This window comes from Gracilinanus agilis, chromosome 3 (assembly GCF_016433145.1).
Source record: "Gracilinanus agilis isolate LMUSP501 chromosome 3, AgileGrace, whole genome shotgun sequence".
NCBI classification, from domain to species: domain Eukaryota; kingdom Metazoa; phylum Chordata; class Mammalia; order Didelphimorphia; family Didelphidae; genus Gracilinanus; species Gracilinanus agilis.
This window is the reverse complement of record NC_058132.1, coordinates 526,743,908-526,771,657: the sequence shown is the minus strand read 5'-3', so window position 1 is coordinate 526,771,657 and position 27,750 is coordinate 526,743,908. Positions and strand designations below refer to the sequence as shown.

General features: G+C 34.1%; 1 protein-coding gene across 1 annotated transcript in view; it reads left to right on the top strand.

Annotated features, from left to right (window-relative positions):
- Positions 1-27,750, top strand: part of FARP1 (FERM, ARH/RhoGEF and pleckstrin domain protein 1) — a 324,700-nt gene that overhangs the window by 180,776 nt on the left and 116,174 nt on the right. The window lies entirely within an intron of this gene.

Genomic DNA, 27,750 nt, shown 5'->3' with positions numbered 1-27,750 from the left:
CTTTGACTTAGAATATGGTTCAACTGTTTTTCTAATTAGGAGCCCTTTGGCTGTTGGCATTTTTTAAAATTATGCTTTGCTGAGCTAATTGAGCACAAGGCTGTCACTTTGAAGATGTAGGCAGACCTTTAAAATCCTTCTTCTGAGTCAGTTTAAGGTAGCATTTCATTTCTTACATGTAAAGCTGACATTTATATATCACTGTTGTGCTATAATGGTTTATCAATATTGTATTTAAAAATAAACAATTCATTAAGTTTCTAATGAGAGAATGACTTTGAATGATCAAAAATGTATATTCACCACTCCCCCCTCCATATGAAAGTAGTAAGTAAATATAATACAATCTTGATCTAAGCTTCATTCCTATTTTTAAAAAGGTTGGATTCTTAAGGGCTATTATTTTAAAAGGTTCGTAGTGTGGACATAGGAAAGCACATTGATTATGAACATTTCTTAAAAACACCGAATTTTCTTATGAATATTACATTCATCAGCAAACATGAACATTTCTATATAAATAAGGACATAAAAGATTACATATGAAATTAATTACTATGTACAACTTGTTATTTTTTTAAGTATCAATTTTAACATAGTATCAACATTCCTCTTTTTATCTGTATTACCTTCTGAATATCTTCTACTGTCCTCTGTGTATTTGTGTCTCATTGATATGTTTTTTCTATTTTCTGTTTTGCTTAACTATCACTGTCTACCCATTCCTCTATAGCAGGGGTCAGCAACCTTTTTGGCCGTGAGAGCCGTAAATGGCAAATTTTTAAAAATGTAATTTCGTGAGAGCCGTGCAGTGCTCACAGTGCGCGCGCCTGTAACAACGCCTGAAAAAAAATTGACTTTATGGCTCCTGCAGAAAGAGCCATATCTGGCCCTGAAAAGAGTCAGATATGGCTCGAGAGCCATATGTTGCTGACCCCTGCTCTATAGCATTTCTTGTTTACTTAACAAAAACCCTCCTTTGTAATAAAGAAATATAGTCGAGCAAAACATACTTAAGATATTTTGGTTGAGCCTAGAAATGTATGCCTCATTCTGTCCCTGCAGTTCATCACCTGTATGCTAAAAAAAATGGGGAGCATGCTTTATTATTACACTTATGGGGCCAAAATTATCATTTGATTTAACCTCTCAAGTTCTTAAGCTTTTCAAAGTTGTCGTGGTCAATGTTTAAATGGTTCTGGTTCTCACTTCTCTGCATCAGTTCATATAAGCCTTCCCAAGTTTCTCTGAATCTTTTCCTTTTCTCATTTCTTATTTTACAATTTTATTGATTTCTTAGTTTTGACAAGACCAGAGATAGCATGGGAAGAGTAGGATGATAAAAGGGGTCTTTGCCTTGAATTCCTATTTCTACCCTATCATTTTCTAGCATTCAGACTCAGGGCAAGTCAAATCACTAATTAGTTTTCTTGTTTATGTAATGAACAGATTAGATTAGTCCATTCTTTTTCTAATATTCTCTGATTCTTGAATGGAAGCATCTTCTAAGCAAAGAATAGATTAAATGAGTATGAGTTTTTATGAAAATTATACTTTGTCAAAAATAAGTGTTTTTCACAATTCCAAATAACCTATAATAAAACACGGTGTCCACCTCCACAGAGAGGTGATGGATTCAAGAAGTAGAATGAGATATTTTTTTTTGATATAGTGAATTTGTTTTGCTTGACTCTGCATAGCTGTTATAGAGGTTTTATTTTTCTGCCTTTTCCCCTCCAATGGGAGGGTTGGGAGAGTGAGGAAATAGATTTTTGTTAAATGAAAATAATAAAATAAAAAGATCTGTGGTTTTCTTGCAAATCCTGTGGTTTCCCTCTTAAGGAGATCACAGTTCCGCTATGCTGAGTGGCTTCCTATGAGTTTATTCCCATGACTGAAGAATTCATTGTTTTGAGTGGTGGCCAGTAATTATTTCTCTTGACTGGTTCTTTAACAACAGATACATAATCTTGTTGTAAAAAAAAACCTAGAACTCTTCCTTCTATTTTCTGCTAACATAATCTTAAAAAAAACCCATATCACCTCAATTTCAGGGTGGATGGGGTATTTGGGAATGAGGATTTAATGAGGGAGCCTAATGAAATTATTTTTGTTTTCATCATCTTAAATTTATTAAATATATCTATGTATGAGTGTATGTATATAAATATTTATGTCTACATGCACACACACATATATATGTGTATATATATATGTCACATGTAATACATCTAACTTTTCAACTTTTCGGATGTCAGTTTTTCATATGGCAAGAATAATAATCAAAATCCTAATGCACACATTTTTTAAAAATTCTGAAGGTGTCTACATTTCTCCTTATATTTCTCTTTTCCAATTATACTTCCTTTTATATATTCCCAAGAATTAGCACAGTTCCTGGCACATTGAGATGGCTTAATAAATAAAACCTGTTCAGTGTTTTTATTTTTTGTCATCTCTTTTGCCTTCTTTTTCTTTTCCTTTTTTCCTTTTAAAAACATGTTAATGGAAGTACTTTCTGGCAGAAAAGAGAGGATGGTATACTGGGAGAAATTCTGGTAACACAAAATAAAAACAGAAGACTAGAAGGAAGGAAGGAAGCATTTATTGAGCACCTACTATGTGCCAAGCATTGAGATAAGTGCTATATAAATTCTCATTTAATCCTTTTAACAGCCTTGTGAAGTCAGTGCTATTGTGACCCCCCATTTTAGAGTTGAGGACAGTAAAGCAGCAGAAGTTAAGTCACTTGCCCAGGTTTGCACAGCTTTGCATAGTTTGCATGTCTGAGGCTGTTCTCTTATGTAATTGGGTTTTTTCATGTTGTATTTTCTTAAAAAAAAAAGATTCATACTTATATAATTAAAAATATTTATCTTTTATTCAGGAGAGGGAGAACCTTGTTAGACAAATCATTTCTTTGTTTTAAAACATCTTTTAATTTTTGTTTTGTTCAGTTTGTGGTTAAAAAATATTCAGGTTTCTTTTATGCTTTTAACATCTTTATATAGGAAACCCCGTTTTCATATGGAAATTCTTATCCTTAGGGCCAAGGTTGTGTATTTTGGCAATATGGATAAGGAGAGCACAGTTCTCAGAGTTCCCAATGCTCCTTGTATGAAATTTCTTTTGTGGGGGATACCCTTGGTATTTAAGTTTTCTCCACCTAATTTCATAACTGTCTGCAAGTTTTCAGCAGGCTAAAATTCATGATCTATGAGGTGAGCTTGAATAGTTTGATGTAATAATAATTTGAATGTTCCTATGAGCTTAGTTTTCTTGAAACAAATTGACTTTCCCTTTATGAAATATTACCCTGGAGAGAATGCTGTTTTCACAACTTGTTCAAAACAAAGTCATTCTTCACCATCATTTAAAAAAAATTTACTGAGTACTTACTATGCTACTTTCCACTGTCAAAATGTGTTGTCAACTCATAGCAAATATGCCAGTTGGCATGTCTCTGCAGATATTTTTATCTGCTTTCCATCTCAAAACCCCTTTTCAAATAGTATGTTGTTCTTACCCTCCCTTTGTAAGACTATGAGATCTCTGAGAACAAGGATTATTTTATTTTTGGTTTTGTATTTCCAACACCTAGCTCTATTGCTGGTATGTAGTGGGCACTTAATAAATTCATGTTGAATTTAACTGATTTTAAATAGGTGGGAGAGGGAGCTTTATTTCAGAACTATTCCATGGGTAATCAAAAGACTGGCAGTGTAATAAAAACTGCAGCAATTCTTCTGAGTGGTAAATTTAAAATTTAGGGTTATTGTTTTTAGGAACTTTTTTCCCCCATTGAGAGAACTATGTGACTGACTAATAGTGATGTGGGGAAAATTTGAAGTCCTGGTTATGAGAATATGTCTTAGCTATCATTTGTTTAGAGTAGTTTGTGCCAATTGTAATTATGGTAGTTTGGGATATTTCTGGAAGATCAATGAAAGGTAATCAAATATAATTACATTTTTTAAAAAATCAGCTGGTCTGAGTAAAAATCAGGGAGGAATATTCATTATAATACATTCTCTTGATATTTCAGAGTGCAAACCATAGTTAAAACATCATAGCTGTTATAGGACTTCAGGAATATAAGGTACATTTGGTACCTTTCTGGTGTTGACCAAAATTGGGTGATTTTTTTTTTTTTTTGTATTCTATAGAATGTAGTTTTTGACTGATTGAGTGATGCTAGTCCCCATGGTGTCTGATGAGTTTGTAGCAGTATTCGATATTTGTGGTGTAACTTTCCTAATTAAGCCTTTTTTCTTCCTAGTCACATGCTTTCATATTTTTATTATCATGGTAATTTGAAAAGAATACATTAATAAGACTAGACAATGCCATTAGGACATGAAAGCAAGAGGACTTACTTGTGATTTTCAGAGGCTCTGGGAATCTATTTTAGCTCAGGCTTATATCCTTTACCTTTTGTACATGAGGAGATCAAACTTGGAAGGAAAGGGAATTAAAGCCTGGGGATTTTTCTGGGTCTTCCTAATACATTCTTCTAGATCCTTTTATTGAACTTTAGTATTCTTAATTTATGATAATGTTCGTCTTTGATTTTTGTTCTTATTTCCTTGAAAATTAAAAATCTAACATGATTTTTAAATATTTAGATTGACTTTTAGATTAAATATTTAGACTGCCAAAGTAACACTGTCATGACATGTCATCATTTATGAAAAACGTGCTCAGTTGTACTACCCGCCTCTGAAGGACACTGTTATAATTTGTAGTCTGAAATCCCACCCTATGAGTTTCAAGGACAATGAATACCCTGTCCCCACTGCTCTAAATCTTCTACTCTACAGCCCCTCTACAAGAGACTCTCTCTGAGACACAGTGTTCCCGATAGCTGATGATAGTGAGAGGGTTTATTCACTAAAATCTTCAACCTGGAGGTGATTGGAGAGTCGGGTAGAGAGAGACTTAGTGATGATATATTGGCACAATCCTCTTTGGGATAAGTCATTAGAAAAAGGAGAAGAGAACTCCTTGTCATTCCTGCTTTACAAGTAAGTAACTATCTTAGGATTTGTGATAAAACATCAAGAATGGACTTTTTGCTGGAGAAAATGGCTTGTATCTCATTTTGTAGTGGGATCAAAGCAGTGTGAGTTTGATATTTTTAATCCCACCCCTATCCCAGGTTTATGCATAACATAAACTTTTTTATGGGCTCCAAACCTGTGATTTCTTTAGGATAAAGAACTTCAATTGTAGAAACCAACATAATTTATAATCTCAGAGAATTGCCTGGGACATTGAGAGGTTAGGTATATGGCAGTGGCAGGATTTGAAACACTATCTCTCTGATCCCAAGACTGGCTTTCTTTTCACTATGTCACTCTACCTCATAATATTTGCTAGAGAAACTCCAAGTAAATTTGAGTTAAAGATTTCTCTAGAATCCAGGATTAGACTGTCCATGAATCAATCACATCAGGTTTTATTAAGCAAAGATAGTCACCTGTATAGTTAATATGTTAACTTATGATGAGGTTTCATTTCTGAGATTCCCTACTCCTGAACGACCCCACTGACCATCCTTGTAACTTTCTGGACCTAAGTTCCTCTCCATCATCACTCCTTTATGTATTTTTTCTTCCTTTTTTAAGTAAACTCCTTTGATCTATGTTTGTATTTCCAGGGGTGGCACCAAAGTAAAGACTTCTAAGTGCTACTTCATTATTTACTACAACCCTACCATCTTTCCCCTAGCAATCATGTAAAAATAGGATGAGAAAAGTCAATGAAAAAATGAAAAAAGTAAAATATATGAAAAAATAATATTTTATTCATTTTGTAATGTGAAAAGTTTTTATTAGTCAGTTGTCAAATACCCCTTCAATTCAAGGGGCATAGAATCTTTTCCTAAATACACATTAGATAACTGTATTAGAACTGAACTTTTGGGAAGACAATAAAAGTCATGGCTTAGTATTAGCACAAGACTTGACTGGTGATTAACCTTAAAAGGGTTGGTGTTTTGTACTAGTCTATGATGGTAAGGTCCTACCATAACTTTTACCATAAATCTTTCAAGTATTGGAATTTGAGGAAATGGCCATCAGTTTTATAAAGGCTAAAGAAGTTGTGGTATATGAATGTGATGGGATACTATTGAGCTGTAAGAAATGTCAAGCAGGGGAATTTTTTAAAAACATGGACAGACCTATATGAAAGTATGAAGAGTAAAACAAGCAGAGCCAAGAGAACATTATATTCAGCAACAGAAATTTTGTTTGATGAATAACTTGTATTGTTTATATTAACTCCAGAGAAAGAACTGATAAATAGAAATAAGCAAGACATAGTTTTAAATATACTTTTTCCAAGGGGACATTAAATGATGCCATCTCTAGTACTGGAAGAGCAGGGATGGAGCTATCTGGGAACTTTAATATAACAAACATAAAAAATAAAGCTCTATGTGTATATACATATAAATCTATGTTCCAGTCTCTGTGCCAAAGTTCTGGGTATACAAAGAAAGGTAAAAAAAAACCAGTCCTGTCCCTGCTCCCAAGCAAGGCTGATAGGACAGAGAAGATGCAAACAACTAGGTAGTGTCATAAGGATTATTGAACCTTATAGATTATTGGTATTGTTATAGGTATTTCCAATACCTGTGTCCTGAGAGGACAGGCTACTGTTTGACTGTTGAGAAAGATGGCTTCTCTAAACAGTACCTAAAGAATTCTGGCTCAGGCCAGTTATATAAAAATATATTGATTGTTGGCATAAAAATTTAAGAAGAAGGGATAGTAAAAGGAAAACAGGTAGAAAGGTAATTCTTATAATTATGTAGATCCTTATGCTAATAAATCTTACTATATCCACCCAACCAATCTAGTCTGCAAAGACTGGCTTCTCCTTCAATAGAGTCAAAACTGACCCTCTTCCTAGTCTATATAAAACCCCAAAACCTTATCTATCTATGCTATTCTAATTATAACCTTATAAAGAAGAAGAACAAATCAGGTTTCTCTTCCCTGCTGCTCAGATGTGATTTCCAGCTGGTCAGAGATTCCACTGCCTTCTCCACTCAACAGGTCAGACTTTAATGCCACCTACTGGAGCAGTCACAGATACTGCACCCAACAAACTCCTCTGGCCAGATAAGATGGATTATTCTTAGGATGAAACTTTACCAAGATTTTCCAACCTCACAGAGCTGCCCTTTGGATCACCTTCTTTGAACAGGGTCAGTCCAAAGAGTGAGCAGTTATCAATTGCCTTTCTCAAAACTCCTTGAGAAAGTTCTCTGTCATCAATCATGCCTGAGATTCCATTCAGATTTAAAGAAACTTAACTTATTAATCTCTCTTATGTATTTATCAATAAATTATGCTACATAACCCTATTTCCTAATGAACTCTTAATTAACAGATAATTTTCTACAATAGAAATAAGATATATACCGGATAAATGAGGATTAATCTTGTAGAGAAGGCACTAATGTAAGGAGGACTAGGAAAGACATATAAGCAGATGGGAGATCAGTTTGCCTTCTCTTGAATTTACCTTAACTGAAAAATTCCTACATTATTATACCCCTTTCCAGGTCTGCTCACTTGAGAATACATTCAGCTTTGGATCAGTTGAAGTTTAAAGGCTGTCATCACATAAACAGCTGGTGGCTGATTGAAGGCTTTGACTGTGGTGTGGTAGAGCTGAGTTTTAGAGTTCTGAAGGATGTAGTCAATACCATTGATCCTGTCAGACAATGTTATATGCCATTTTGCTGACACATTTCATCCTATGCTTGTCAGATATCCAGATTAGGCTTATAGGACCCAAGCTAGTTGAGGAGGTAATAAGAGTGTTAGATTTAGAGTTAGGAAGGCATGCGTTTCAATCCTGCCTTAGACATTTACTTTGCTGAGCAAGTCATTTAATCTCTCTGGGTCTCAGTTTCTTCAGTCTCAAATAGAAATATTAAAAGCACCAACCTTAAAGGGCTTTGAGGATCAAACAAGATAAAAGCATTTTGTAAATTCTAAAGGACTATATAATTCTTCATTCTCTTTCTCCTCTTCCTCATGAATCATGTCCACTGGAGGGAGGTGGCAAATACCTAAGCTTAAGGTCAACAATAACCTAGAAGCTAACAATGTTGTTGTTGTTGTTTTTTTCATTTTTATTTAAAAATGTAAAAACCATCGTTGGCTCTCTGGTCATACAAAATTAGGAAGCTGACATATTTGACCCTCCTTTACCAATCCTCCTGACCTAGGGGTTGGAATTTTCCAATGTATTAAATTGAATGTTTGAATGTCTCAACTATATTCAATAAGCAAAGAGTCTTGTAGACCCAATTAGTTTACCTACCCAGTACACCAAATCATTGCTTAAAATTTTGAGTCTTTCTAGAGAATAACGTAAATCTAATGATTGTTTGAGAAAGGTTGCTTACCCAGATAAAAATCTATCTAATAATACTGTCCTTTCATCCATTTTATTTCATCTTCTCCATAAAGTTATTGTGACAAATTGTCTAATTCCTTGCTGACCATGGGCACAGTATGTCATTCATTCAACAAGTATTTATTTTACCTTCTTTGTTCATGGCACTAAGTTAAGTACTTTGGAGATGAATAGATGAACAGAAGAGTCACTATCCACTGTCAAGGAACAAATAACTTAGTAGGAAAAATAATTATAATACAACTATAACACAGGGCAGGGTGTCTTGAGTTACATCAGAGAGAATCTGTACATAGGTTGTGAATTTTCAAAGAAAAGACCAATTAGAGGAAGTAGAGCCTGGGGAAATCAGTGAAACCTTCACAGACAAGGAAGTGGCATTAAAAAAAGAAAAAACCTTGAAGTCAAGTTGATTTTTAGAGAGGCAGAGATGAGGGTTAGAGGGAACAGACCACTCTAGATTATAAGAATGACTTGTGAAAAGCTGTGGACAGAGGGAAATCCCTACATTACTAATCTAGTAACTTTATATTGTAAAAGAAAAAAAAGTAAATGAAGTTAGTTTGGCATATTTGGTTTTTTTTGTGAAATGCTACTCTCTCATTTTCCACTTCTTTTTATAAATGCTCACAACCATTTATTTAATGATCTATTCCACCATTTTGTCAGGGATTGATTCAAAATGGACCATTCACTAGTTTTTACAAGTCAAATAAAAAGCTAGCATTTTTTTTTAGTGCTCAATATGTGGCAGAGACTAGGCTGAGTGTTGGGAATACAAACCCAAGACCATCAAGGAGCTCATATTTTTGCCCTTTTTTGTGAAAATTAGTTTACTGTTTTTTATCATCTCCTATCTTCTGGCATTCTTCTAGTCTGTGTGGTATTTTAGACCTGACAACAGTCCTATAATTATAACTGAAAATTATTTTAGTAAATTAGTATTCTTTTTTCCTCCTCAGTTTGAAGACTGAGTTCATATAAAGTGTCTAGGCCCATCATTATTCGGACTCCTGTTCTCTCTCTATGTATTTTTTTTTTTTGAGTTGGAAATCATTCTCCTCCAAGGAGAAAATGGACTGAAAATAGAAGTGTAATGGTTCTGACTTTTTTGGGTCATCCATTAAATACTTCACTAATTTTTGGATCTTTCTTTTTAAAATTTATTTTACTCTAAATATTGCTTAAAACAACAACAAAAAATAAAAGAACACTAGATTTATAGTCAGAGGACCCCAGTTCAAACCACAATTAATTTCATTCCAATTCACACATTGCTTCTTAAAAACTCTGCACTCCAAAATGGTTCTGGGACTCAGTTTCCTTATCTGTAAAATGAGGGGATTGGACTAATTGTCTTCTCAGAATTCCTTTCTACTGTAAATCTATGATCCTATAAATTCTAAGCTTGTTTAGAATTGTAGTCCAAGATCATTTTTTCATTGTAGCATTTTCCTTATTTTGTGTTGTCTTATCTATCTTCTGTGATACTACTTCATGACTTTCCCAACTCTACTGCCAACTTTATCCTAGTCTTTTTCCTTTCTCTAAAAATCCTCTGACTCCAAACATAAATTTAATTTCTAATATTATAACAACTGATAAATATAACTCACAAATAAAAGCTCTTTGTGGAGAACTCAATAATTTTTTAAAGGATAAAGAATTCCTGAGACCAAAACAAAAAGAAAATTGAGAACCACAAGCTACAATATTGGGTACAGAATTAAATTTGCTTTTCTTGATCACTATCAGAGCTAAGACTTACTCTCACTAACATACTTTGACTAACCTTCCTACTAAAGCTACATATATCTTCACTTCTGTTTTAGTTCTGTCTTATCTGGGTAGTTATAATTAGCCTCTTTTAAAGTTGAATTTCAGCATCAAACTTATTAATTAGCAAGTATTAGTGATGTCCTAAGAAAGTGCTGAATTTGGAGCCACTGGATTCTGCCCTCGCCACTTAGTACCTTTGAGTCTGTGGCCAAATCAATCTCTGTAACTCTTGTTTCCTCATATACAAAAAGAAGGGTTTGGAACAGCTTCCCTCTAAAGTACTTTCAACTGAAGATAAATCTAGTTATATGGTTTTATTATATAGACTCTTGTGATCTTAATGATCTAATTTTAGAGCAAAATAGTAAGGTTTCTATCACTTTTCTTTCCTTTGATCATAGAATATTTGTCTTAAGACAGTAGGAGAGAGTTCTTAAGATTCAAGTGATAAAATGTGATTTTATACAAAAGTATGAGGCAGCATAGTATTGTGGATAAAGAATTGAACTATGAGTTAAGAAACGTGGTAGATTTAATCTTAATTCATACTTTTAGTAGGTGAAAGATAAAGGCAAATTACTTCTTAAGCCTCGGGATCTTCATTTGTGAAATAGAGAAATAGTTATTATTACTTTCCTATTTCTCAGGATTATTGTAAGAAAAATACTTTGCAAACCTTAAAGTACATACGTGTATATTTATACATATATGCATATGTATACACATATGTTATTATTAATAGATTAAAAGGAAGAAAAATGTAAAAGGGAATTTCTCAGATTACTATAATCTTTCCTTACACATGAATATGAAACAATTGCCAAATCAACAAAATTTTCAAAAACACATTGTCTAGTCCTAATTCCCATCCTGTCTTAAAAAGATAATAAAATAGACCTTTAAAAATAATTACCTGCCATAAAATTTTATTGGGAGTGAGGATTAAAGCAAGTCTCTAGAGTCCCCATAGATATCTTTCCAAAATGTAGGTTACTTAACTGGTTTTTTATCTCTTTGTAAATTTTGGATTATGTCAATTTAACCTAACCAAGACATCTTAGCAGAGTTATTTTACCCCTTAATTGGCAAGCTACTGATTTTACTGTCTAGAGCTTCAAATTGAAGTTATTGGTAATTACAGTTTTTATTAATCTAAGTTGTAGATAGAAGTCAGAATCAGAATTCCCTACAAAATTATCTGTCTGCATCTAAAAGATTCACGCATCAAAAGCAATAGAGTTTTAGTGCTTAGCACAATGCCTGACACATAATAGGTGCTTAATAAATGCCCCCTTCCCTTCCTTTCAGTTACATGACATTGCAGATTTGTTTTGCCTTGCAGAAATATACTTATAAATTACTAATGTCATTGTTATTCTTTGTGTACCTAAATGTAAATAAAAATATTTATTCCTAATACTCATCTATAGAATTATAGTTTAGATAAATAATGCTTTTTGCCTAGTTAAAAGATAATGGTTTTTTCCTTCTCTTATTGATTTCTTTATGCAACATGCCTATGTTTGTATGTGGCTGGCAGTTATCTAATTTAAATACAGCTATATCTGTTCTGGGATCTGGACCATCCTATTTTTTCTTTTGTAGAAAGCTAAAAACATTGGGTAATGTGCAGATGCGATCAAGTTCTTCCATGGCTGGGAGATCTCTTCATCATTCTGCTATTTCCTAGAGGGATGTTGTGCTCAAATTGTGTCTGCCACGCATCAAATACCTGTAGTTCAGGGCAACAGTTCTTAAAGTGTAGTCTAGGGACCCCTGGGGTCCTTAAGCACCTGGAGGAGGGTCTGTGAGGGCTGTATTAATTAGAAATTTTGTACCTTTGGTCTCCATCTTCCAGAATTATTTCCTCGTCCCCAAATTCCTTTTCCCTTTTCATTTATGTAAGTCTTTAAGTTATTGTTTATATTGTTCTGTAACTCCTCCCTCTAGCTTTCTCTTCCACATGCACAGCTTGGGTGAATTCCCTCTTGACTCTAGCCTTTTAATTTCCCTTTTGCTTCAAGTTAAATTTAATAAATCTTATTAAATATAATACTTGGAGTATTTTGGATATTACTTTTGAAGCTTACAGGGCCAACCTGGTTTCATAATAATATTAAGGTGTTTTAATTTCAAATACTATAACTAATGGTAGATATAATCCCCAAATAAAAGTTCTTTGTGGAGACCTCAATAATCTTTTAAAAGGTAAAGAAGTCCTGAGACCAAAACGACAACAAAAAAATTGAAGAACATGTACTGGAGGCAGAATCAAATTTACTTTTCTTGACCACAATCAGGGGAAGCCATTTAGTTGCTTTCACTAACCTTCCCACTAAAGCTGTTTACAAAAAAGGCAATAATCAATTGTTTTAAATCAAAGAAACCAGTAAACAGAAATTGAAGAAATTATACAGATTAGAATAGAAAATCAAATATACCAGTGTAAATTAGCTCATCCACTTGGAATCATGTTCATTCTTAGCAGTCTATATGTTGTAAATGTTGGGACTCAAGCTACATGTAGGGTGCCACTGAGGAAATCTCCCATTTGCCATTCAAAAAGTTATGCTTTATATCTTTTGATGCTTTATATTCCCCAATACCTAATGGGGGAAGGAAGGGAGGAAGGAAGTTAATTGGATATTTTAATATAACAAAAAAATTAATTCTTTTTTTCCCCCTACGTTTGTTTCTAGTAGAGTCTCTGAATTCTTATCTTCCTCTAAGGTTTTCCAAAGGAGAACTGCCCATAGGCTTGGTTGGCAGTGGGGTTACATATAAAATAAAATGGAAACTGTGATTCACAATGAATATGTAGCTGTAACTAACTTTTTTGCTTGAATGGTTGTGATGCCAATGAAAAATATTTTTGAAATCTTCATATGTAATGAACTCCTTTTGTTCACATGATAGACTTTATTAATAGAGAAGAAAAAAACTAGAGCTTTGGAAACCCTTCAAGACTGTTTCTCAGGGGCAATGTAAACTAAGGGTTTTTTGTTGGATTTTCCTATATGTAAGAGGATCTTTGTTGTAAAAATATTGCCTTTGCATAGTGAGTGACTCAGAGCTTAGGCACGTGAACCTTACCTGAAGAAACTAGGGAGGCATGGAATAGAGAAGGCTGGGGGGGGGGGGGCGGCGGGAGTAATTGCATTGCACAAATTATTTGTTGTGTAATTTGGAAAGAGATATATAACTTTTTCTGCTTGGCTCAGAGGGCAGATCTAGGAACCAATAGGCAAAAGGGGTCCTTAGCCTAGTGACTAGCACAGAGGTGTTTAATAAATGTTTATTGACTGATTAAAAATAACAGAAAAGCAAATTTCAGGCCACAATGAGGGAAAAGCTTCCTAACAATCATGTTGTCCAAAATGGAATGAACAGTTTTAGGAAGTAATAAATTACTAGAGGTCTTCAAAGGATACTTGTATGACCATGCATTGAGAATGTTGTTGACATGATTCATGATCCAGATATGGGCAGGATTTGTGAATTTCTAGGTCCTTTCCAACTTAGGATTCTATGAATTCTATGATTTGATGTCCTAGGTTTTTAAAAAAAATTACTTTAAACCTAAAAGTTCTTATGTTCAATTAAGACCATTCATTATTGGTGGAACACTCTCCATACATGGCAAACTTGTGTTCTTAGGGAGTCAAATCCATTTTTGATTGTTCAAAATGGTCAACAGATATTTCCAAAATATTTTAGTTATATAGCCTTCTTTGCCACGAAATCTTAAGACATGGAATGATTTTTATCTTTTTTCTAATAAGGACTGTTTTATTCAACTGATAAGCATTTTTATGTTTTTTTTAATATGCTTTAAAAAATCTGTAGACTTATCATACAAGCCCTTAATAATGCTGGTGCTTACAGAAAATAAAACCTGCTTTGTAGGCTGTCCAAGTCCAACTATATTGAATTTAGTTGATGTTTAAGGAACATGATTTGAAGCATAAGCTCTGTTTTTAGTGGGTACGGTACATTTATTTTCACTCTCTGTCATTCCATTACCTATCCTTCCCAATAACAGGCCATCTATTTTAAGTAAAGCTAGGAATCCACATAAAAATGGCAATGTGCTAGAATGACCTGTTTTCTCTTATATTGGAACCAAGAACTTGACTTAAGAAGCAAAACAAAACAGATTAAACTTCACTAATTAAGTGGATACCAACCATACTTCTATAGCAAATAATGGACCAGACTTAAAAAAAAGAAAAAGGAAAAGGAAAAGCCAGCACAAGTCCCATTTTCTCTATTAATCCCTTTCTAATCTCTTTGCACTGAAAGTGATCACTTGTTTTTTCAAATTTTCCCAGAATACTTTAGAGTGCAAATGTGCCTCTATTATGACCCATATTTACCTGTGTACTTTCTTGTCTTCTCTTTTAGATTATAAGCCCTCCTTGAGGAGTGGGCATTCTGTGTGGGTATGTGCATTTATATTTATGCCCTCAGCTACTGTGACAGTATGTGTAATGGGTGCTTAGTCATATATCTTGTCAAATGTTGCTTTCTAGTGTGGGGAGGGAAAGGAGGGAGGAAACTACTAGAGAATTTTAATATAACAAATAGTCATTTAAAAAAAGAAATGAATTCTTTATGTTGCTTTTACTTGGTAAACTTTGCTACACACTGAATAGCTTCACTCTTGGATTAGGTTGAAGTTGTAATTCCATCTTTTATTTTATCATCATTGAATGATTTGAAGCAGTTGCACTTTCATTAATTGCTTTTGTGAGTGTTTTGTCAAGTTGAGGTGAAGTTTTTGAGCAAGAATGATTTGAAATGAAAATTAATTTTCTGATTGGCTTCTGTGGTAGTAAAAAGAAATTCTACATTGAGTAATATTCAGTTCACTAGAATTAAATATAGTAGGACATGCCTAGCTACTGAAACAAGGATGACATTCTCTTGACAAAGTGGACTGTTCTCTGGGTCCTCTTTGTTGGGTATGGCTTTTTTTTTTCAGCATTGATGAAATTCCCATTCTTGATATTTTAATAATAAGTATTTTAATAATAAGTTATTGATAACTTACTGCTCAGAAATTTCACAAATTGTACTGTTCAAAAAAAAAAGCAGCAAGGGATAAAGCTATCCTTTACATACATATCTATCTAACAGAGAGGGAAAACTTAGCATGGGAAGGATTCCCAATAATTTTAAGAGCCACAAGCCTAACTCTCAAACTGGATTCACTGAATGAGAATGGATTAGGTTCCCTGGAAAAACTTTTACATATCCAAACAGCTCCACAGGAGAGAAGAAAACTAAGGCTTGTAGAAGTAACAACTTGGACCTGTCCTAATAGTACTGTGATTCACCTGGCTGCACAGGTTCCTGGAGAGAAGCTGAGACTACTATGAAAGATTGTCTTGATTGTTTGAATTCAGTTGTCCTGAGTTATTATTGCATCAGATATGAATCTTTTGTATTTTCTGTCAAATTAAAGAAAACCTTTATTATATTTATTGGCTTGTTAGCCTGAATTCTTTAAGGAAGGCTGAAACCCCTTTAAATTTTCCTTCTTTTTTCAAATACAGGAAGCAAGTTCTTTTTTTCCTATGGGAAACCTTAGGTGGGTGTATGAGTCAGAGATTTTAGAAAGACAGCTTAAGAGTGAACCCATTCATTGTGAGCCCAGAGTTGCAGTAATGGTCTATAGTTAACATGTAATTTTAAAAGTGATTTAATAAGCATCAGAGAACCAAATCAAATCTCTGTGTTATATCAATAAAGGATAAATTACTTTGATAAATCTACTGCACTTTTGGAGCTGCTTACAATGTCTTCACAAAGTTAGAATTAGGAATTTACTAATATCAGCAGGTATTTTTATAAAAAAATTAATCCCTAAGGGAATTCCTGAAAGATCAGTTTTCCTAGAACCTGTGGAAGAACATAACCATATTTCTAGGAGATGATTTAAAAAAATTCAAGAAACAAAAATTGAAAATGACCTTAATCTAAAGAGCCTTTAGCTATAGGCAACATTTAATCTTTGTTTGGTGCTAGTAGGAATATAGTATTTTGTTACTTAACATCTACACAAATTAAGTCACTCTCCAATCTAGTCTATTTTCCATTCAGTGGTCAAACTGATTTTACACTGGTGGTCTAGCAATGTCATCTCACCCAACTGAATAAATGTTAAGGGCTCCCTGTCACCTTGAGGATCAAATATAAAATTCTCTATTTGGCATTCAAAGTCCCTTATATTTTGGCCCCCTCCTACCTTTATAATCTTCTTACACATTACTCCCCTCCATGTACTCTAATGATCAAGCAACACTGACTGCCTTGCTGTTCCCAGCACAAGCCATTTCATCTCTTGACTCCAGGCATTTTTATTGCTTATCCTCTATGTCTAGAATGCTTCTTTTCTTTATCTCCACTTGTTGGCTTCCCTGGTTTCGTTTAAGTCTCAGCAAAAGTCCCATCTTCCGTAAGAAGCCTTTCCTGGTTCTCTGTCTCATTGACTTCCCTCTGATACTGTCTTCAGTTTATCCTATATACCTATCTACCAACTATCTATCTATTTTTCTTTCTATCTATCTATGTCCATCTATCCATCTATTTTTTCTGTCTATCTGTCTATCTACCTATCTCTATCTAGCTATCTACCTCTATTCATCTATCCATCTCTATCTTTTTCCCTATCTCTGTCCATCCACCTATCTGTCTATCTCTATCTATCTATCTATCTATCTATCTATCTATCTATCTATCTATCTATCTATCTATCATGTCTGTCTATCCCTCCATCTCCCTCTCCCCCCTCTTTTTCTTTTTCTCCCTCCCCATCCATCTATTCATTTTCCTTCATTGTCTATCTGTCTTGTACTTACTTGTTCTCATGATGCTTCCTCCATTAGACTGAGCTTTGTGAGAGCAGAAACTTTCCCCCATTGCTTTGTATCCCTAGTGCTTAGCACAGTGCCTACCACATAATAGGCATAGGAATAAAACTATCAGATTTTAAAGAATTTTGTCAACCAATTAATGACAAACTACATGACATATTTGTGTTGGACTCTGTCAGTCTTACATATGCTGGTAGCAACTCTGAGAGGAAAGACAGGATTGAAACACGCCCATTCACTCTCTGTTTCGAACAAAACAGTATTTAAGAAATGAGCATCTTTTCACTTACACACAAGCACAGTTGTAAAGTACATGTTTGTGCAAGAAAGGGACATAAAATATTTTGTCAAAAGGAAGTCAAATATGTGTTGTCAGACCCCAGACATCTTTCCAATTAAATGTAACCAGGGTAACGTCTTATTCACTGTCTTTGAACAAAGTTGAAGACTTCTTTGCTAACATTTTTTCCAAGACACCTCTGATAGAGGCCATCATTGCTTCAGTTAGTAAAAACAGTTGCTGTACAAATAGAGCAACTTAGACCTGTGACATGCAAGGCAATATAGTGGAAGATGCCCTGGATTTGGAATCGGGTGATTTGGGTTCATATTCTAGAGTCTAGAATCTAGACTTTCCCCTTCCTACCTAGGGTAAGTAACCTAAGGTAAAAGGACAACCTCCAAAGCCCAAAAAGATTCCAGAGGATAAATGATGAAACATATGATATATGCTTACTAACTTAGAGGTAAGGACTCAGGTGAAAAATGAAAGCTATATTTTTTAAACGAATAGTACAAGATTTTGTTTTGATTTTCTATGTATATTTATTACAAATATATTGAAAAAAATTGAAAGATTTTTGTCATTCTAAATAAAATTAATTTCTAAAAGTAAAAAAAAAATACAACCTCATTGGGCCTCAGTCTCCTAATTTGTAATGGTTAGTAATACTATCTAACATTTATAGAGTACTATGTCCCACGCACATAGCTAAAGCATAGTGGTGTCTTACAATTATTATCTCATTTAATCTTCACAACAATATTGGAAGATAAATCTATTATTTTACCCATTTTACAAGTGAGGAAACTGAGGCAAACAGAGGTTGAATGAATTGGCCTGGGTTATATAGCTAGTGTCTAAGGTCAGATTTGAACTTGAGTCTTCCTGACTCCAGGCTCAATGCTCTATCCACTGTGCCATCTAGCTGCCATTATAAAATGAAGTCAGACTTTATGGTTTTTAAGGGTCCTTTCCATAAGAGTAATCTGTCAGCATTTCAGCAAAGGCTCTCAAATTTATAGAGTAGTTTGGTATTTGTTATCATAATTAATCCCAGGTTCAACTTCATTCACTAATTATATTATTTATTATTATTAATATTTCAAAGATTTTTTAATAGTGCATGAGTCATCTGCTTTGAAGAATTATACTATCAATTTTCTGTTGTAGACCAGATTAGGTAGTTAGACATTATAATGCATAAGAACATTGGACTTTGATTCAGGAATGTCTAAGTTCATATCTCCCTCAGACGCTTACTATGGAATCCTGGACAAACCGCTTAAGGCTCTCAAGTTTGGTTTCTTAATGCATAAAATGAACATGCTAATATCTATTACAAAAAATTGGTTCTGTGAATCAAATGAGATAGTATATATGCATTGCTTTTGCAAACCTTAAAGATTTACTTAAATATGAATTATTACTATTATTGCTATTATTATTTCCATTTTTCTTAGAGGTGCCCTCCTCAATTTCCCTTTTCAGCATGTTTTTCATGATCGGTTCTTTGAAATGTTTTGTTTTTGTAGGTTGATGGCCTTATATCTGAGTATTCTGTGGAACTCATTCACCCCTATTTTTATTCTCGCCATTATAATGTAGAAAGTGTTTCCATTATTCCTTTTGATGGTAAGATTTATGCATTTCACTTCATAAAGAAACATCTTATCACTGTTCATTTGCCCCACTTGGAATTTGGACTTCTGGTCCCTGTTTGAGTCATTTTTAATGATTATATTCCCTGTCCTCACCTCACCTAAACCCTAATTGGCAGGTGCCTTCAGACCTCACCACGTGGCCCAGAATACCATCTTGAAAAGATAGCACCCTGAAAGAATTCTAGAAAGATATCTTTGCTGGCAGACAGATTTGAGTAAATGCTGTACTAGAATATTGTTTTAAATAGTCTATGGCTTTGAATAAAATTTCCTTCTATTAAAATCGAAAAAATTTTGTAGCTTTTGCATTTCATGAACAACCTAAATGACCCTCCCTTTGCTTGAGGCTATCTCTTTTTTAGTTCCTACATGCATATTATTCTGTATGGTAAGAAAAATCGGAATATATACAACTCATCACTCCAATAGCCTATTTAATTTTTGTTTCTAGTTCTGAATTTGCTTATAAAATATCTTTTGTATGACTTCTTGAGCAATTCAGTGCCTATTCCCTTGCAAGGAGCATTTTACACAACTGATATACCTAATTATCTAAGAGATCTTTCTATTTTTTTTTCCTTATCCTGTCCTTTAAATTGAATTTCCTTGAGGGCAAGAACTGTCTTTTGCCTTTTTTGTATGTCCCCAATGCTAAACACATATCTGACACATAAAAGTTCTTGAAAACTTGTTAAATAGATACCTACTTTTTTGACCCAACTATACATTTTTCAGAAGTTTTACTCCATTCGTTATTAAGAGGTAGAGAAAGAAATAATGCCCTTAGGTTAAAATTTCTAGCATAAGATTTTATGATAACGAGATCTTTGAGTTGGAAGGAACTTTAATGTTAATATTATTTCATGACGGAAGTATTTCCACAGTAAAAATGAAATATGACCTTTCAAAATTTCCAAACCTGGAAATGAGTTTTTATGATTTAAAAATTATGGAAAAGATGATTCTAAAAAAAAAACTGGTACTAACCTAACTCATTTATAGCAATAAGATATTTTTGATACCTTTTTCCCTTAAGCATGTTCATGTTTTTCATCCTGAAGTTTGCGTTTCATAACAAGCCACTATTCATTGGTTAGTGTTTCTTAACCTTCCTCTCCTTGAACTTTTTCTCCATACATGTTTTAAGAAAAAAGGTTTAGGATGACTTTTTAAACCTATAAGAAGATTCTTAGTAAATCTCACAAAGAGCCTGAACTTTCCATTTGGATAAATGTCAGTGATACTCTAGGCTGTATGTAGGAATTATATATTAATGAGATCCCAGAAATAATAGGGTATTTAAGCTTGTTATATCATTAGTGGATTACTTCTAGATTTACTTTGTCATAGATTTCACCAACTCCCATGAATAGTGTTTAAGTTGATTCTTAGGGATCCTTTTTTTGTTGTAAACCAATAATCCAAGGTCAATACATATTCCTAAAATAAAGTCAGTAGTCCCAATTGTTCTTAATGATCATTCTTTGGATTTTCTGTTCCCCTTCTATATATTCTCATTTTCTCTACAAATCTTCAGAATATTCATTGAAGAAATTCTTTGAATTTCTTTCTCTAAGCCAACTTCTTATTTTTACTCTTCTTTAAATGAGGAGTTGGGAAGATATAAGCTGGCCAAATACAGAAGTCTGGATTCAAAATGACACCAAGAAAATTCCTGAATAAATTAGAAAATAGGAGAGAACAGGAAACATATAGAGTTTAAAGATTTGTATTGTATCTTTTAACTTTCAGATTTACAAATTTATTTTAATAACGAATTTCCACATAAGTTTTCCAAAGTTATATGGAAAATTGTTATTAAAATTTGTAAATGTTTTACCAAATTTACAGATTTAATTCAGAAAACTGGGGACTTTCTCCACACACATCCCCATTTGAATGAATTGTTTTGGAAACTGAATATATGATTAGTCAAATGAGCTTTCATTCAGATGATTCAGGTACAGTAAGATATAATGGGGTAATATTGATTGATTGGAATTTTGAATCCAAGGGGAAAATTGCTAAACCAAATACATGTAAGGAAAAACAATAAACTCTTTAATGTTATTGGCTATAGTGTAATGTTTTCTGATTATACTTATCTTATTATTTGTACAATATTCTATTTCTTCTGTGCTATACTTAGGAAAGCAAACATTATGGGAGATTTTTATTCTGCTCATTTTTTTTTTTTTGCATTTTTTAAGGTAATCATAAGAAGGCAAATCAAAAAGGCAACAATATCAAAGTAGTATCACACTCTGCATTATGAATCCTGAAATTTCCTCTATAAACATTTTCTGCTCATTGCTTAACTGGTTTACAAGAGAACTACAGAAATACTACCCCAACAGCCTGTCTTTGCAAAGTCTTGTTAGGAAGAAGGCGGGCTCTGTCTCTAATGACATCGTGGTTGTTACATAGCTAAATTACAGTGAGGAGTCTGAATGGGGCCATTCTATTCCTTTCCCAAAGTTGTGGGCTATGAAATTCAATCTGAAGTATGTTTAATGAGTGTTCAGAATGTAGGATTCTGAACCACCGAGGGAACAAGGAGCCCAGTGTGCTGCAAATGGCACCAAGGCCAGGGGTTAGACTCATTCAGTGTTTTGTGGGAGGGAAGAAAAATGTCAATATTTGTTGAACAGGTATATGTCCAGACCTAAAAGCGTAGCAAAATGTTCCCCAAAATGAAAACCCTGCAAGAGTTACTCACAGTTAACCTTGAGCTTTCATTTCAGTTTTTACTTTTGTTGGCATAGTTTTATAACATAGATCAGAGCCCTCAAAACTATAGTCTGATTTGTCTAGTAAGTGCCCCATCTACTGTGTGGCTTTTGAACTGTTTGGTGATGTCATCCAGCCAAAGAAATTGAGTTCAGGTGGGTGATCTATTTTTTGTTTGCTTTAAACCTCCACCAATCCTATCTCAGCTTCCCAGGAAAGCTTTTACAAAAGGACTCTGACCTTTTTGTGTTCAGTGAAGGGTGTTAGCTCATCAGAAACTCCATCAAATTTAAAGAGGTTTTGTTTTTATTATTGCCAGACTTGATTCCTAGAATTACATCACTCAGTGAGAAAGTCTTTCTGCCTCATCATGAGGGACTCTGTAGTATTCACTAAAATGTGATTCAGGAGTAATGATTCAGAAGAGCCTTGACTATCACACCTTGTCTCTTCCTTCCTCCTACCTCTAAAGAGCTCCTACTGGGGAACCTTGTGGGAGTATTCAAAAGGAACTCCAAACCATATCAGTAAACACTGCTTCTGTTTTAGGATTGAAGAAACCAACTTAAGGTTTCTTCTCCACTACCACAATTGTCATCAGTGCTGTGTCCAGAAATTCCTTATTATTGCTTTCTCTCTGCTGTCATTCAGTTCTGTTGGCCCCCATAGACTTTGATCATGGGTGTTTCTTGGCAAAGATACTGGAGTGGTTTACTATTTTTGTCTCCATTGTGTCCCCATTTTACAGATGAAGAAATGAGGCAAATCGGGTTGAAATGACTTTCCCAAGGTTACACAGCTAGTAAGGATCTCAGGTCAGTTTTGAACTCAGATCTTCCCAATTCCAGACCCAGTTCTCTAACAACTGGATGAGATATGACTATACCATAATAGTGAAAGATCAATGATTGAGAAAACAAGCATTTATTAAACACCTAGTGTGTGTCATCCATTCCTGAACTTTAAAATTATTGTATTTCATTTCCATATTCCTGTATTTAGAATTCCTAATTCCTATAAAATTCCTATATTCTATATTACTACAAAATTATTGCAAAGCATTTTATTAACTCTCAAACTAGATTTTTATTATTTCAGAATTAAATATACCATATCTCTTCAAAGAATAGATTGACTAATTCTGGATAGCTGATGATAAACACATCTTGCCAGAAATAGTAATTCTATCATTGAAATACTTTTAAAGGCATCACATGCCCTCTGGAAACTCATCCTCTTTCAAGATCATGTCAGCTCAAATCTCACTCCTGTGTAGGAGTGTAGCCCTGTTCTTTGGGTCTTTCTTTATTGTCGGAAAGGGTGGGCAATGGAAAGTTCCTTCCATATCCTCTTATGACTGACCAGGGCTGCCATCTCATCATTTCCTACCAGGCTGTACTGTTTTTTAAAAAATGTATATTTTTCCAATCAGATTGTGAGTCCCCTGAGGGCAGGAGCTCTCTTTTGCTTTTCTTTGTATGCACATAATAGGCACCTAATAAATGTTCATTGACTGCCAGGCACTGTGCTTTACAAATATAATCTCACTGGTTCACTGCCAATATGCCCTAATAGAGGTAACTACCCGAAAGCTATTTATTCTGACTTATTACTGTACATCATAATGCTTTGTATTCATAAAAACTTCCGAGTTTTCTAAAAACATTCATATATGTTGGAATGTAAGCGCCTTATAAATAGGGATTGTTTTGTTCTTCAGACATTTATCCCTAGTAGCTAACATTGTCCTAGCACTTAAGAGATGCTCATAAGTATTCATTAATTGGTGATTGATATGCATTCCCATTTATTTGAAAATTATTTGAAAAATCATGCCAAATTTTGCCAGGTAGCTCTTTGGATAATAGACATGTCAGCTTGTGGATGGTTTGATTGTATTCAGAGCTTTTCAATTTTTCTAAAATCACATTACTCAAGGGGGCTTTCTTATGGTCTCCCAACTTTGATTCTTAACCATGATTGGTAGCTTTTCTTAGACCATTGCTTTGATATTACCTGCCAAAATGTAGAGGTGAAGATCACTTTCCCTCAAGATGAAACATTGGGATCAATAATAATAACCATCACCAAAGTAATAACCAACATTTTCTTGGGGTTAGGGCTTAGAGTGGGTATTAGATTTGTGATTTCCTTAGTGTAGGCAACTGACATTTATTTGACACTTTAAATCTACAATGTAGTTGACATTTGGTCTCATTTGAACTTGACCATAACTTTGTGGTAGATATTATTATTATTATTATTATTATTATTATTATTATTATTATTATTTTGTGAACTCCATGAGGGTGGGTATTATATTTTGCCTTCCAGTGTCTAACGCAGTGCCTGGCACATAATAAGTGTTTTAAAATGTTTATTAACTTATCATTATGATAATTGTCATCATCACCACCACCATCATCATCTGATAGATGATTAATCAGGCTTATATTACTTGCCACACTAGCTAACCCAAATGCTAAGTAGATTAGGAAGTTTCATATCAAAGCTACAGATAAAATGCTTTGAAAAGAAGGGGAAAAGGCTCCCCCTCAAAACATTGAAATTCTAAATTGTAGAAGAGATGTTAATGGTGGCTTGGCACTTTTAAATTTATATTTTTGTGTACATATAAATACAGCCCAATTATTGGTGACACCTTTCCTGGAACCTTAGGGACCTCTTCTAGTACCAGAAATAAAAAATATGTCATCTAAAATTCATATTACTGAGCCATTTTGAAGTATATATTTACCCCAAAGTGTCAAAGGACACCAGCTTTAATCAGGATTATATGGACTTTTCCTTTTAAGAGAATTTTTTTTCAAAGTGAATACCTACTATGAAGAAGGGATTTACATTACGATATAATTTATTGTTAAATTCCCTGGAGGAGAATTTTGTAAAATCATCTATTTATTGCATTAAGTATTCATTATAATTTTAATTTGGTTGTGGGTTATTAAAGTGAAATTAATTTTTCCATGAAAGAAAATTCACTTTTAGGTACACTTTGTGTAGTTTTAATTTTCTAAAGAGTGAGCTGAAAGGAATAATACAAGATTGGAGAGAGAGAGAGATTTGTACCTTGTGGGGAGGGGAGGTTTGATTGCTGGGCAAAGAAAATAGTTTCAATGGTAGAAGATAAGGAGTGTAAAAAGGAATTCTTTATTCCTTTTTTTAATTTAATGGTGACCTGGAGGTCTTATTACCATAGAGATGTATAGGAATTAACCAGCCCACAGTCACAGGAAGGAGGAACCATAGAGACAAGAAGTGAGGTAGAAAAAGGGTAGAAAAGGGGGGCAGCATCAGTTGGGCCATCTATCAGTTGCTGACAGTTCAGGCTGGCAGTTGCAGGGAAGTTGGCTGCTGGGCATGAGTTGGTCGTTGGAGGTTGGTTGCTGATGGTGTGTTGGGTTGGTGGTTGGCGTTTAGTTGCTGGAATGTAAAGGTGGACTTAGCTTACTGTGAGGGCTTTTTGGCTTCAGTCTTTAGAGGGCTTTTTGACTTTTGGGTTTTTGGCTTTTGATTTGGGCTGTTAGGTTTTTTTTTTTTTCTTTCTTGAACTTTTTTTGAAGGTGGCTGGTCTTTGTTGCCTAATTGGGGTTGGATTAAACACTGATTGGGTTGGTTTTGATTGGGCTAGATTAGGTTGGAACTTTGTGGGGTGGTTGTTAGTTATAGGTAGATATATGCTGTTTTAGGTATTACTAGTATAGACATTAGGAAATATTCTTTCTTTACCTCTTTCCTATATTTCTCTCCTTTACTATATTCATTTTACTATATTTTTGTCTCTATTTTAATTAAACTAAATTGTTAAATTATTAAAGCTGCTCTCTTCTTTCAAAATTCCTAATTTAACCCTTTTAGGAGCCAATGGAGGTTTATGAAAAGAGAAGTGAGTGATAAATTAGATATAGGCATTAGAAACATTCTGGCATGGTTGATGGTTCAAAATAACTTAACTTCTGCATCTTTTACAGTTGGTCTTTCCATCTGTAATTGTTTGCCTAAGAGTTTAGGCTTCCCCAAGAGGGCCAACATATAGTAGTGGAGAGGAACTCTGGACTCCTGGGAAGTGGGGATAAATGGGTAAGAGAACAAGCATTTCTTAGTCTAGGCACTGTGCTAAATGTTGATGATTCTACAAAAGGCAAAAGTCAGTTTCTGCCTAGGAGGAGCTCACAGTCTAATGGGGGAAAGACTTCTTGTAGAAAGTGAGTTTTGAGTAGAACCTTGAAGCAAGTTAGGAGATCAACTTAAGGAGCTGTCCCCCATGTAATTTAAGCATGCGTGACAGCCAGTGAGTGCCATATAGGAAAAGCAGATTGTAGGCTAATGTCACTGGATGTCATTGTCCATGAAGAAAAGGGAATAAGACTGGAAGGTGGGAAAGGACCAAGTTGTAAAGAGTGTTAAAAGTTTTAAAAAAAAGGATTTTATATTTGAGCCTGGAAGTATAATGTTGCTGTTTATTGAACAAGGTGCATGACACAGGAAGATGTTATGAAGATTGAAGATAGAAATGATAATTCTGGCAACAGATTTTTTATGTTGGGTGAGCCAGTAGAAGAGAGAAATTGAGGATACCCCTGAAGTTGCAAGCTCGAGTTACTGGGAGCTGATGGGTGGTACTTTCAAATGTAATAAGCAAGCTGAGATGATGGTAGAATTTGGAATGAAAGAGTTTTTTTGGTGCATGTTACATTTGAGATGTGAAATAGACATTTGGTGACAGCTTGGAAGTCAGGATAGAAGTTAGGAATGGATAAACAGATGAAAGAGGTGTACGAAGTATATGCATAGAAATAATTGTTGAGATCATAGGGGATTGACATAATTTGGGATAGTACTTTTGTTCTTTCATTAAGCCTTTGTTCATGAAAATGGCACTACTCTACTTATTAAGTAACTACTCAATGTTTCAGTAATTGTAGTAGAAACAGAGGATGGGGAAAAATAAAACAATGAGGATATTTGTTGCTTTCTGCATGTGCAGGTATGCCCAAAATAAATAACATGCATTTGTACTTTGTACTCTGTATATACATTGAGACTGTTTTTTAAAAAATTAAATATTTTATTTTTTTAGAAAAATTTTCCATGGTTACATGTTTTTACTTTCCCTTTGATCTCCCCCCTCCCCCATAGCCTACACACATTTCCACTGGTTTTAACATGTGTCACCAATCAAGACCTATTTCCATATTATTGATAATTATTCTAGGGTGGTCATTAAGAGACTACATCCTAATCATGTCTGCATCAACCCATGTGTTCAAGCAGTTGTTTTTTTTCTGTGTTTCCACTCTTGTAGTTCTTCCTCTGAATGTGGGTAGCGTTCTTTTCCATAAATCCCTCAGAATTGTCCTGGATCATTGCATTGCTGCCAGTAAAGAAGTCCATTACATTCGATTTTACCACAGTGTATCCACATTGAAACTTCTGAAAATATTTTATTAAAGCTCTTGCTTAAAAATTTATTTAATAAATTGAATTTAATTTTGTTTGTCAGACTCAAAGAATAAGCCAAACTTGAAGCTTTTTCTCAATTCCCTCCCTCCAAAATCGTTTTAAACTTGTTACTAATGACATTATTTGGTTTGATATGTCATATTATTTGAAACTGTACATATCTGGATAATGAAATAATCTCTTCTCCCGTCTATTTCAGAGCCCCCAAATAATTAATATAGGGCAAAGTAGAGGAATAGAAACCTAGGACTTTTATGAAGATGGGGCCAATCACACGGTGGTGTTTAAATATCCCTCATTTCCACTAACATTTAAATTCAGGTAGATGGTGTTAGAGTGAATCTCAAGGGAAGGATAAAAGCATAGCTTGATCAGTATTCCAGGAAGGAAATGTATTTATGCACTGATTTGTAGGTATGATTGAATGCCATTTTTTTTTTAAAGATAGGACTTTATTTCTAGGAGAAACTTTTGGTCATTAAAGTTACATTACAAT